General features: G+C 41.5%; 1 long non-coding RNA gene across 1 annotated transcript; it reads right to left on the bottom strand.

Annotated features, from left to right (window-relative positions):
• Positions 1–5,667: 5,667 nt before the first annotated feature.
• LOC137476305 (uncharacterized) lies at positions 5,668–12,119 on the bottom strand. The gene is made up of 3 exons (XR_011000318.1): positions 11,911–12,119; positions 8,987–9,147; positions 5,668–5,785 (listed from the first exon to the last, which is right to left on the bottom strand). It is a non-coding gene; the product is annotated as an uncharacterized lncRNA (long non-coding RNA).
• Between the last annotated feature and the right edge of the window lie 2,043 nt (positions 12,120–14,162).

The raw sequence follows: 14,162 nt of genomic DNA, 5'->3' as shown, positions 1-14,162 counted from the left end.
GTCACATTCTCCAAAGGCTGAAAATACTTAGTGTCTGTTTAAAAGAAATATTTCAAAGAACACATGCTGGTTTGAGTTGTTTCCCACTGTGCATAGCACCTGCACACAACTGACACTGGTGAGCTTTTTGCTTTAATAGAAAAGGTAAAATGAAGTGTTACTTCTCTTTAGGTTCTGTTAAAGGGAACACTATTAAAAATACTTGTTCCCTAGCCAACTTTTCCCCCTTTTTTTTTCTGCAGTTGTATCTGCTTTGGTGTACATCTGTGCCTGAATGTGTTCCACTTGCCTTTATGCCCTGACAGACATCTCCCACCAGAGGCAGGTTTATGAGACATGTGCCACTTCATTTTTGGAGGGAGAGGAAGGTTCTCATAAAATATGAGGCCAGTTTCACTTGTCACCACAGATGACACAGTGACTTCCTGGAGGCAAAGATGAAGCTGGAGTGGGTGAGTCAAGGTTGATGGGTCCTCTGCTGACTGTACAGGTCTAGAGGTGATAAACACCTTTTATCACACAGGTTCCCACACTGTTCAGGGTGGAAGGTGGCGCAGTAGCAGCTGCTGCAGCAGCATTTTGAGTAGTGCCCCCCTAGCAGTGTGTCATCCATCCTAGGGTGGCAGGACAGTTTTCTCTCCTCAAGCAGGTCACTGTTTGTTGTTCAAGATGCAGGAGAGTGCAAAGGCAGGAGTGGCACCTCTCACTGGGACTTGGTATCTGGGGATCAGAGCTGCCAGCTGTAGCATAGTGCAGCACAGACCATCCTGCTTCAGGGGCAGGATCAGTTGAGAAATGTCTCTTCAAGAAGGAAGGTCAAGAGACACTGCTCTTTACTAGTGACCAGGGAAGTAGCTCACAGATCCAAGCCAAATGCACACAGCAACTCTTATATGTGTAGAGCCTTGGAGGATAATATTACTTGCAAAACAGAGGGGACAAAAACAAGCTGTTTTCTGTCTCAGCCACTAAGGGCACCAGGTGGACCAGCAGCTTGGAGAGGTACAGTGAAGGGGAGGTAAATGCTACATGCAGCTTTTAGAAAGGACTCAGTATCGCTGCCTGTAAACAAGCGGACAGGCCGCTGTGCCCTACAGTTGATACAAAGCCAAGGAATGATTATGTCAGACAGATTAAGACATCCTGGAGACACCATGTGGAAGCGGTGTCCATGGCAGCTGGCTTGCCACTGATTCCCTTCCCCTGCCTGACATAAATTCTGTTGAAAAAATATGAAACACAGAGAGTGAGTTGTCTCGGGATGATAATTCTCTTTATCCATTTGGGGAAAGACTTGGTGGGACCCAGCCATGTGGGGGCTGTGGCATGATACTGAGAAAAGCCCTAGTTTCCTCTTGGTGATGGAGATTTGGCACCTGCTGGAAGATCCAGGAAGGGTCTGTTGGGTGCTTCAACAGCTACAGGCACAATCTAAGGCCCTGGTTCCTGTCAAAGTGGAACTGATGTGCACCTCTTGGAGGCAGACTTCTTACTGACATGTCCATGAGAAGTGCCACCAGCAGTGCTCTCTGTATCTCAAAAAACGGCATTTCCCACAGGCAGTCAGCCTGCTGACTTGCCCACAAAGGGCTCCCAGAATGCCTCATCTCCTGGGAAGTTTGCCTTCTCCCACACATAAAAAGATGATTTATTCTTTAAGTCTGCATACACATCAGCCTTCATTCAGACTCGGACTTTACCTCTCCAACACCTCAGTCACCTGGGCAGCAGTCACTGAATATGCAAGGCCTTTTGAAAATTAGTAGTGTCCTGTGTGAACTATTTCTGTGTAGAAAGAAGGGCACAGGATCCCTCCTGAACCCATGCTGTCATCAGGACATAGGCCTGGGACCACTGGCCACTGCTAGAAACAAGAAGTCTGTGTCTACTCCCTGAGCCCCAAGCTTTGAACTAAAACATGATAGCCACAAGTAGACTGCTGAATTCACTCGGAAAGTTGTGCAGAGAAGGACTGGGGGCAGGTACCCCAAGAGGCAAAGTACAGCCTTTCCACCAGAGCCCATCTGAGGTGGAGGATGAACCTTGATTCCGCCTTGCTCAGACTACTTGTGGTTGCTTGCTGCAAGCACAACATTTTCTCGTAGTCTCCAGAAGCAATGTCAAAGTATAAGAGATAAATAAATCAAACTGTGTGATGCTCTCAGTTAATTTCCAAATATTTAGTATGGATGACTGGTTGATGTGGTAAACGGGAGTTCCTTCTTCTGGTGCCCTTCAAGCAAATCAGATGTAGTTCTGAAACCTGTTTTTTAAGCATTCAAAAGCTTCAGGAACAGGTGTGATAGCAAAATTTAAAGGCTTGTTGTATACAGAAACCAAACTAAATTCTATTGTTATCTCATCCAACATTGTCTTTTTCTCCACTGGAAATGTGAAATAACTTTGTATCTTTTTTATTGAAGGTATTTTAGTGAGGGATAAACTCAGTCACATTATCTTAGAGGTGCAGCAAGGCAAAAATATCTATACAGACTGTTACTGCTAGTAACAAAATACCGGTACAAAATAATTTCTTATTCATAATGCCCTCAACAGCAATGACTTGGTTGTGTTTCCCAGAGATCCATGGAAGGGTTAAACCAAGTTGCCTGGGATGACAGAGCTAGGAGGCTGGCAGAAGAAAATTCTGCTGGTACTGCTGATGGTGTTCTATCCTCCTCTCTGCAAACTGAAGCAGAGATGATTTGACCCAAACTGCAGCTTTGTGACAGGACAGATGCACCAGTTTAGGCCATGTGATCACCTCAAATACTAGATAGCTTTCAAATTTGGCTCCACAGGTGAAAATCTGGCCCACCAAAGCCACTCTGCTGAGTTCTAAAGAAGCCAAGAGAAAGTGTCTCATCTTAATCAGGGATGGAATCCAGGATCTAGGAGTCACAAGATCCAGTGTCTAGGAGTAAATAACACAAAAAAGCACACACAGAAAACACCTACCAAAATTACTTGTTAGGAAATTTATCTTCTAAATTTACAGTAGAGAATTTTACTCAGCTGTGAGCAGATGTGTATTAATGGATGGATTTAAAATTACTAAGCTCAGACAGATCACAAATGTATTTTGGCAATGTAATCCACCAAATAATACTTATGACAGAACATGCTCAAAAACACTATTATTTCTACAGGGCTTTAGAAAGAGATAAGATTTACTAGTTGAGAATAAGAAATAAGATTTGATATTTAAATGTACAGGGACTGAAACATTTGGATGAGGGGGTAGGAGTAACACTGTAAAATGTTTTCAAAGTTCAAACAAAGAATCCTGAAGTCAGCTTTTAGCAGGATATGCTGAAGTGAGTGATGTACACTCATACAATTATGGTGATTTCTGTACATGTGCAAGAGTCAAGCTGCTGCATATTTTTTGTGCAGTTGTAGTCAGTTGTGGCTTTTGCTGGTAGCAAAATTTTTGATTGTTCACAATACCTCATAGACACTGGTTTGAACTATTCTGTGGCTACCAAGAAGTTACCTCCACTGGATGTAAGTAACAATGAGGCTATCAGTCCCAACAAGGTTCAAGTCCATATGAATTAGTTGGCATCACTAGAGTATCTGATCATCAGCTGAAGAGGCAAAATCTTTAAGTTCCACTACGGGATGCAAGTATTGTCATCCTTTTGGAGAGATGAGGCCAGAAATGACTGGAGGGCCAAGTTGGATAAAGTCCAGTCACAGAGCTGTGGGGCTAAGGTAAGATTAGAAGAGTTTGTACCAACAGAACAATGCAAGTTGCAATGAGATTTTTTAGATGCATTCATGGTTAGTAGCATGTAAAAGAAATGAACTTATCCTTTAAGAAAAATCCCATTAAAAAACAGAGGTATAAACCTCACAAAAAGAGCAACATTGGGTTTTTATATTTTGCTTTGGGTTTAACAAGCCTGAGCAAGTACTGCAAAATGCATAATTCAAAGCACTGTCTGAAATTTCTGCTGTCTTGTTATTATAAACACACACTTCTCTCTGTGCTGCCAGCAGATATGGTATGGTAAAGACTGACTATCAAGCGCTTTCATGGAAATAATGAATTTTGCTGTGTCTACAGCTACCCAGAAGAATTAGTGTATGTGTTAGGGCCTGGATACATTCCACCAAAATTTAGGCAACTAGCCTGAAGCGTCTCAGTTAAGAGTTCAGTTTCAACAGTTGACATCAGTTCCCAATGAATAAAAAATTTATTCTAGAAAGCAGTTTATCTGAAACTGAAATCTGAATGGCTCTGAGCACCTGGTTCTTTCTTACATATGTGAATGCAGCAGATTTCTGAGTAATTGCACAGGAGAAAGGTTTCCTGACTCACGATGGGCCTGGCCCTGTTGCTGCCCAGACCAGGGACTGGCTGGAACACACTTGTCTCCCTCCTGCATACTGGGGAGTGTCCCATGGCAACAGATCAGGCACCACCAGAGTTTCTGACTTTGGGAGCTTATCTCAATACCCAATATGTGACAGAATGGTGCTTCAGAGGTCCTTACTCCAAAAGCTACCTCCATCCAGATGAGATCATCTTTGCACTTTGTAATCTCATTACAGTTCTGAATTTGGCTGAGTTTACTGTCACAGTAAAACTACCCATGGGCACACAGGGTACCCAGAGGTATTCATGGGTCTTAATTAGCAAATAATTTTGATAGTAGCATAGCACATAGGGATTGCTAAGCACAGAAAATCTGCAAAAAACATTAAAAGCATACTTCACCTAAGAAGTCACTCACTGCAAACTATTCTCTACCCTCTACACTTCACTGTGCAAAGCTGAGCACTGCAAGCAAGAGGTCCTCAAGTGGAGCAGAAGAGGAATTCCACCCCAAACAAATCCCTTCACAGTGATTTGTCAAAGATTAGAAGTCCTCAAGCTAGGTAGAGTTTGAAGGAATGGGCTTTGGCTAGGTCTCATTATTGAATTTTGAAGGAAGGAAAAATTGAAATGAATGATGCCTACTAAATATAGGTAGGCACTAACATCTGAAGGAACTAGGAAATGTGGGTACAGTGTATGTCATTAGGAAGAGGCAGCAATAAGCTGTTGTATTCTGCTTGGGTGGTCAGGATACCATGTAAACACTTTAAAATTATTCAGTGAGGGAACAAAATAAAAAGTACAACTTTATTACAGATGGCAAATATGGTTTTATGAGATATGGGTTATACTTAATTGAGTGACTGATTATTTTTCAAAATATAGTTATCACATTAACTATGGAAAGGCAGAGATATTTTACAGCTGAATTTCAAAGACATTCAGTAGACTAATTTCTCAGCTTATTAATGAATACTTTGAAAACATTCAGAAGAATGTTCAAGAGAAACCTGGGTCAAAAGGGTAAGTTAAAAAAAATTGTCTGCTTGCTATTTTTGAGTGCCTACAATTTTTCAGATTTCAAAAACACAATTCTCTTCACATTTTCAAACTGTTCATATCTTTGAATATAATGTGGGCACAGTTTTGATTTTAAATTGCTATTTAAACAAATTTATATTTATGCAACTAACATGAACAGGAAAAGGAGTGTTTCAGAGTGCGATAGTCAGGAGACACCCCAATGCTGGCTTTTACTGCTGTGCTGAAATGAAACTCCACACATTTCACATGTCCTGGTTCCCCCTTTGCCTCTGATGTGTGAACACAAACTAGTCATTGACCTCTACCTGTGATGAAATAATTCCCCTAGTAGGAAGCTGAGGTCCAAGGAAGAAATTGTGTTGAGCAGTGCCCAAGTGAGATTGGCTTTGGACTGTGGTGCAGGCTTTGGCACAGCTGTGAGAAATGGTGCAGACATGAATTATAAACCTCTGCTTCATTCTTTGCAGAGAAAATTTGATTTAAAAGAACATAGTGCTAATGCAGAAATAGGATGAAATTTTAGCATATGAATATAATTTTTCCCAATCTCAAGTAGATAATTTAACTTAATGCTAAGTGGACATTCAAAGACATTTGTCACTATAAGAATGAAAAAAATGAATCAAGACTGTGGAATTTGTTAATAGTCACTTTTCCTTGCTTTTACTTCGAAATTTGTCATGAATGGTAGCTACTTTCCTAAGTACTGGGCAGTAAGTTTCCTTCTTTAATTAAATATCTGGTAATCTAAAACTACAGGGTTTTAATGCGTAATTCTTCTTTAATGATTCCTTACACAGCTGCCATCTTAAAATGTTTGCTAGCAAAAACTAGCACATCAGCTTTTTTGTTTTTATTAAAGAGCTTCTCTGTGAAATCAAAAAGAAATCCTTATGAAAGATTGTTGAGTCGTAAAACACAGGAAAAAGGAAAATGGAAAAAATAATACTGTTTCCCTAAAATTCTAACAACATTTGGAAAATATTAGGAAATAAAAAATTTGGAAATATAATGCTCCAGACCATGGGAAATAGGTGGATTTGGAACTGATAAAAGCTAATGTAGCTCTGTTTAAATTAATCCAAATTTGTGACATATGATGATCTGACCCAGAGGTAATATCTTCTAAATAATATTTTTTCTTATTTTTGACTTTGCTGATGAAGTCACTGCTCTGCGCCAAAGTATCAGCATGTTTTGAAATGAATCCTTCATTTCAGGGGAGGATGCATTCCTTATTACATTAGCCCTCCAGATTCCTGAAAAGTATTACACTTTACATTTCAAATTGAAGGGTGGATTTGGATGCTAGCTTGCTGTTTGCCATATTATTTTACAAGCTCTGCCAGTCCATTATGCTGATCTGACAGAGAACCAAAATTATGAACAATATTTTTATAGGCGGGACGGACTCTGAAGTTCATCTAAAGAGCCACTTCCAGGGAGATACCCCTGGCTGGGAATCTCCCTGCTGTCATTGCTGGGCTCTTTCCCAGTCTCTGGGAGCCAGATCTGTCTGAGATGGGAGGAGGAAGCACAAACGATCTGGCAAGGCAGCTTTTTGAGCAGAAGAGACTAGTTAATTGAAGAGAAGCAGGAATTTTATCATTGGCTTCTGAGAACATACAAATTACTTGATTAACCACAGATTATTGGCTGGAAGAGGGCACCATTTAAGAGGATAGGTTCAGGATATTTTGCCAATAACACTTACAACATAGAGAAGGTGGAATGGGGATAAATCAGACCAATGTCAGTAGTACAGAATGCATGGTCAGTTACTCAGTGTAAGTAATCTGTGAAAACTGGGAGCTCATTATATAGATATAACATCATATCAGGACATTGTATTAGTTTCAGAATCATTACAATGCTCTGAAGTCATAGCAGCATGAAAAATGTAAAGGTGAGGCATTTGCAAGGAGAGATGTGAAATGCTGCTGTACTGCACAGCTGTCTGGCAAGTGCTCACCTGAGAGGACAGACACTGTACAAGTCATCTATGATAAGGGATGGTGAGTTAAGAGCAAAACAGGGGTGGGGGAAATCTAAGAGAGATACAAGAGAAGACCTAAAGAATGTTTTTCAGTTTATTAAAAAAAAATAAACACCTGAAAGGGGATGGAAAATTATCTAGAAAGAGGTATAAAGAATAAAGGAGAGATGCTCATTTGGGTAATAGTCTGTACTGATTTGAGAATGATTGCCTATAAATTGATTTTGAATGAACAGAGAAGGAATTTGTGAACATATATAGGCAGGCTGTTTGTAGCCATGAAGGGGGGAAAGCTCTGGAAGAGCCCCTCCACAGCTGTTGTGCGGGTGGCAGCTGTACTGCTCAGGTGGATATTGCCACATTCATGGGAGGGTCCAAGAATGAAACCAACTCAATGGCTACAGCAGTCTCATGTTCCTGTTTCCTCAAAGTTAAAAATAACCCTTAGCTGAAATACTACCATGTGTCCATAAAAATTGAAATTTTAGGATACCTAGATTACACAGTACATTGCCAAAGGAAAGCTACTGCTAGAGTACCCAGTCTAATTCATCCCTGGGGCAAATACCTTGTTGCTACTGGGCTGGACTCTGACTGGTGCAATATGAAGGCTGGAAACTCAGGGATGGCACAAAACTGAGGAGCAATTCCCCCTGCCTCCAATAAAAGTCCCTAAAATCAAAGCAAACAAAACAACAAGCCAAAAAAATCCAAAAAAACCCACCATCACATGAGATACCACTGGGACAAAAAATCTCCAACTCACATGGGCTCATCACTGCAAGATCTGAACTGCAGAAAATGCATCAAGTGGCTTGGATAGGTTCATGACACTTTGCTGATAATGCCTTGAAATAGAGTAGAAGCCAATGACATGTAAGTGATGCAGGCTTTGTTTCTCTTTGTTTTTGTGTTTCCCTTTAATGTCCACTGATCCTGCCCACCGAAGCCTAACTTAAGAGCAATTTATCCTTTCTTCCTTTTTAACTGCTCTACTTTAATTTTCATCTGTGGATCTTTACTATAATTTTTTGTACTTGCCATGTGATCAGAGGTGGATGTCTCATATACAGATAATAAAAAAAATTTGAGAAATATAATATATTTTCAGTCCCATAAGGGGCTGTTTTAATAGCAGGAAAGAAGACACAGTAGTAAATTTCTTCAGACATGAAAAGGTCTAAGACATAAGTCTTTAGATGTGTGAAGATTTATTTGACCCTAACCTGTGTTACAGAGTTCAGCTCATGCCACTGTTTGTGAAGCATCATGTTTGAAATCTTTTGGACAGACCTTGTATTAAGTGATATCAGTGTAAATATGTAGTAGGTACATTTATTACAGTGGATTTTCTTATTCCAGAGTGAAACAGCAATACTTGGGATAACATGAGATGTCTATAGAGAAACTTATCATGTGGAAGTCTAATTAAACTATGCCACCTCTTCCTTCAGGAATTTTGAGATGGCCTAAATGACCTGCCATTTTCAAAATGATAAGCAGATTTTGATAAAACCAGTTTAGATGGTTCTGAATGTTTCAAGTATATGTACCCAAAACATTTTGTTGTTTTGTATTTTACCCATCCAATTTCTCCAGCCCCACTTTCCTGCTCTTACCCACAGCCATTATATCTCCTGTCAGAAGTCAACTCTGATTTTGATCTTATTTATGTTGTACTCGTAACAGCTCAACTCTTGACTCCATGGTGAGATATGGCCATTCACACATTATGCAGCAGATCTATGGACCTGGTGAAGTCCCAGTGGTATCCTGATAGCTGAAGAAAGCAGAGGAATTTTTAAATGTGCTTTCTCAGACAACAAATCTTTTCAATTACCCAGCCACAGCCCCACTGTGATTCAACAGGGTAACCATTCCCTCTGCTCAGTTTGAGGAGAAGGATCTCCTGCAACACTCAGACATTTTTTTTCTTTTTGTTTTTCAGTTGTAACATCCCACTTTATCTGTCAAGAGCCAACGTGTCAGTGATATGTTGACATTTCTAGAAAATTGTAGGCAAAGAAAATTCTCTTTTGGCTGAGACACAACTCAAGAATCCTAGTTCTCCCACAGAAATAGAATAAGAATCCAAGATTGGGTGCAATTGTAAGAGTGAGCCTGTGGATTTGGAAATGGAATTGCACTTCCTTGGCTACACACTGTTCTGTAGACTTTCAGAGCTCTGAAGAGACTAAAGTTTTGCTGAACTGGAAAACTACACTAACTTAACAGCTGGGACAGGGACAACATACCCAGGCTTGCTTAGAGGATTTGGTTTGCCTGCAGGGAACAAGGTTTTTATTTTAACTCAGAGACACTAGCTCTCACTTACTGCCACAGTCACTATCTCTGCTGCATTTATACAGTAGAAGGGTGACTTTCAAAGCCTGATGGCATACACTGAGTGGGTTTCTGACTCACTTAATCGTACATACTGGTGCTTCTCATCTACATCATTCCAGGATGCTGACTGCTGCTCTGAGGAGCCTGAGCGTGCTTCCTGCAGTAAACTCACAATTGAACCAAAATGCATAAGACAGGAAGGGGCCTATGGAAAAAGTAACAATATGGCCCTTCTAGATATTTAAGCTCATTTCTTCTTCCTTTTTAATTAGACTCAGTGTTTGTTTTTTGATTTTTTTTTTTGTTTTTTTTTTGTTTTTTTTAATCCTGTGGTAGTCTGTTATTTTGCAGTTTGTTCTTCTGTAGTATGTTTGATATTCCTTGTTATAAGTTTGTCATGGTTCAGTCCTGAGTTGTTTACCACAGTTTTCCCTGCCAAAATATATGTCAATCCACATGTCAATCCACCTGTATATCTCCCTTGTTCCCTTGTCTCACCCCTGTCTGTCAAAGATAGCACACTCCTTTGGTTCTGGAGTGTTCCCTGTCTTTCATCCCTTCCTCGAAGCAGAATTGGATTGTAAGCTTTGCTCCCTCCCCATGTTGGCTTCTATTGGGGAGCCCTTACCCTGCACCCCTCCCCTAATGCCCTGCTATTGGTCAAAGGTTGTGTCCTCCCCGTGTTCCCCCCATCCCTATAAAAGTAGTCTGTTCAAGTTCAGATTTGTCACTTGCTCTGCCCCACTTTGAGATTAAATATTTGGAGACTCAGACAAGTGTCCCTCCCTTATTCCTCTGCCTCGGTTTCCTCATGCTCTGTGCCTCTGCTGTGCTACCCACGCCGCAGCAATCACCGCCACCCATGACAGCCTCGGCAGAGACCCGGGGGCAGCCACGCGCATGTCGGCCCTGCGGCCACAAGCAGGACAGCGACCGGCCAACCTCCATCCCGTGGCCGCCGAGAGCCAGGCACATAATCCTATATTGTGTGTTTTTAGACAACTGTTCTAAATACGACAAGGTAATACTACATGAAGACAGACCAGGCTTTGTTTTGAGCCCTCAACAAGTTTGCTTTTCCAAGGAATATTATGGCTGAAATGAGTCTGGTTTTCTCCCAAAATCACATCCATCTTCAAGCCTTTGCTTCACTAATGCATATAGCTGCAACCTATGCATATATGCATATGCATTCTTCTGCCTTTGTGCCTGTGGTCAGGGATGAGCCCTGAGGGCGATTGTGCTTCTCAGGCAGGATCTTGCCCTGGGCAGCAGCTTCCAACTACTTCTGTTCTCACTATGCAGAGGCACCTAATTGCTACTTGCATTTAACCCAAGCAAAAACTAATTTTCATGCCTGGGACTTATCCCTAAAGTTGAACCACATGTTTAAGAGCTGCCATTAGTTGCTTTCAGTGTAACAATGGGTTAGTTTTGGCAAGGCCTGGAAAGGGAGCAACTATGCAACAGGGATAGAAAGAGTGTCCTCAAGTGCCCTTGTAGTGGTTCACATTAGTCCTATATTGATTCATTTATGAGTTATGCATTTTTAAAAGGGCCCTGCACTGCTGAAAGCTCAGTGCATTGCATTTTTGACAGAAAGAAAATTGTGCCTAGGAAAATTTGTATTAGGTTCTGCAAGAATATATTAACCTGGACCTCTCAGTGACATGCACTTGGGACAGTAATGCTGGGCTCTTGAACAAGGCTGGGGGCCTGGAAAGTTCCTGCCTACAGCAGGTGAGGCTTGCAGTGCTGGCAGCTGCCTGGCCATGCTTCCAGGATGTCTCTGGGTTGGGTTGGAAGCCCAGGGAGTAATGTAGTGTTAGTGTGTCCTTCACAAAGCAAAGACCTGGCAAGGCTGTGGTAGGACTTTCCGCCCCAAGCAGTGCCTGTGCAAGGGCAGCGCTATGGGAAGACTTCCCCTCCTGCAGCTCTCCAAATGTCCATCCCCCAGTGCCAGCAGGATAAAGGGCAGCTGAGCTGGTCATTCAAGGCAGAAGAGGACAGGGGGATGCACTGACACTGATGCGCAGAGGAGCAGGAGAGGGGCCTTGGTCAGCAGATGGATCACAGGCTCATGCACCTGTTCTTGCTTCTTGACAAGTGATTCGAGTCTGTGGTGCCCCAGCAGCAGATTGTCTGCATGTTTTTAGTGCCCAGCTAATGCAATGCAATTGAAGTTATCTTTGCTAACAGTCAGAGATCTCTTGCAAGCAGTCACCTCTCCTTCCCCTTGCCCTGGGTTATCCATGAGTCTGTCAGCAGCTCCTGCCACTCAGCTGATCTGCGGTGACTTGCTGATGTGTGACCCTTGGGTGATTCTGACAATCTCAGTACTGTGACATTCTGCTGCAGGAGCCATGTGGCACAGTGGGAGCAGCAAGCAAGAGGGAGTAGCAAGCCAGACCTTAAATACAAGCACGTGCATTAATTTTTAAATGCAGGCATGCATACATTATTTATATGTTATATTTATACATATAAATATAAATACATATAAATCCATATTTACATGTAAATTTAGTATACTTACATATAAACAATAAAATGTACTATATTTGCATATAAACACCCACAGTCACTATGTATATAGATATGTGTATGCATGTGTGTCTGTGTGTATAGGGTAGCTACATAGGTATACCTGAACAGTACATCAGCTAGATGTTCAAATTCAGAGTATTTGGACTCAGAGTGCTCATGCTGGGGCTGAATTAGATGAGGATTTATGTTTATCAACTCTTTTTGACTACCCCTTTACCAAAGGAATGAGAGCGGAGTTTGGCTAGAACAAGTAGGGTTAACTAAGCTGATAACTCCTGTGAGAAAACCTCAAGCCAAAGAAAGTCAAAAGGGGGTGGAGGGATGGAGAGGAAGATATACGAATGATTGAAGTATCTAAAAGGAAATCAGTAATTTCGAACCCTCAGAGCTGGAAACAATTAGTGGCTGGCTGGCAATTCAGAAGAATCAATACGAGGAGGAGGAGATTCCTAATAACTCAAAAATAAAATCTGCTGATAAGTTAAGAAGAAGCTATAGGGGGAAAAAGAGGTGAATAGGATACTAAATCTGTTAACAATTACTGTCAGTGCCAACACTAGCTTGGAAGAGTCACGTTTGTTCTATCACCTCCACCCAGACAATTATAACAATATGTATTCACCAGGCTCTCATGACAGGAGCACCCACCAATCCCATTAGCGCTAAGGAGCTGCTGGCATTTGTTTTTATTTTAATTTATCACTCAGCTGTTTCAAATCACATAAAGCTAAAACTTGGCTTACAAGTTGTCGTTTCCAATGCTAATCGTTTGTGCTTACTGCATATGTGCCTGTGTGATATGTATATTTTCTGAATTGTAAAACTGGCATGGAAAATTCCCAGTCTGGGTATGAAATGTCCTCTCTGGCCCTTTACTGTAAAGATTGGTCATGTTAAAGCTATTGACATACATTTACTCCCCAGACAGGAGCCTGCCAGATGAAGCTGGGTCTAGTTCACCACCACTTTGCAATTAACAAGCTAACCCAGAGCAGTAGCTCAGATTGCATGTATATAGGGTCATCCTACTCCAAGGCAAAGTGTGATTTCCTTAATTTCTCTAGTCTGGTGACAAACAGTACAGGCATGTGATAAATTGCATTTATTTTTCACCTTTTGACCTCCTCACTTGTTCTTTGCCCACTAATCCATTTCTGCTGGGACCACTTCTGGCATTAGAAAGCTCTGAGCAGCGCTCAAACAGCCAATGCTCAAAAAAGAGCCCTGTCACAGATGGTTTCCTTCTTCCCTTTGTAAACACAGAGTTTCCCTTTTTATCCTCCTCTTCCAAATTACACTAGTTCAGAAAAGAGACCAGTGACAGCTACAAGGATATTGTAGTTGGGGGTCTGGCTCATCAGCCAGAACCATTTCCAATGCTGTTTGAGGTCCTACAGTTGGAGGTACAATTATTCTGGTATAAAAAGGCAATACCTTGAGAAGTGCTTTTTCTAGAATGTGGTAGAAACAAGATATATGGTGGCTTGCTCTGGAATAAATATTATGTTATAAAAATCACTCATGTCTTCAGTGCTTCAGAAGAATTTTGCTAGTTTTGGCCCCAATCCTGTAGTATGCTCTTTATGGGCAAGAAGTCCCTCCTCATGGACTAACTGAAAGATTGAAGCTGTATTTGGACTGTACAGTTGAAAGCATTCAGCTGCTTCTCAGCACTGATGAGTTGCTTTCCATTTCCATCTAACTTAACTGTGCAAGTTCCATTGTAACTAAGATGCTGGGAATTTTGCATTCTGTTTGCTCTAGGACATAAATGTGCAGCACTGGGGTCCCAGAGCTCAGTGCAGGGCTAGGGATGAGCAGTCAGTTCCTGCCTTCTTTCTTCCAGTGGCCTACCCTGAATGATTTTCATCCTACCCAACTTGAAGCTGTTAACCTCTTGAT

Source organism: Anomalospiza imberbis, chromosome 1 (assembly GCF_031753505.1).
Source record: "Anomalospiza imberbis isolate Cuckoo-Finch-1a 21T00152 chromosome 1, ASM3175350v1, whole genome shotgun sequence".
In the NCBI taxonomy this organism is placed as follows: Eukaryota; Metazoa; Chordata; class Aves; order Passeriformes; family Viduidae; genus Anomalospiza; species Anomalospiza imberbis.
This window is presented reverse-complemented; position numbering and strand designations above follow the sequence as displayed.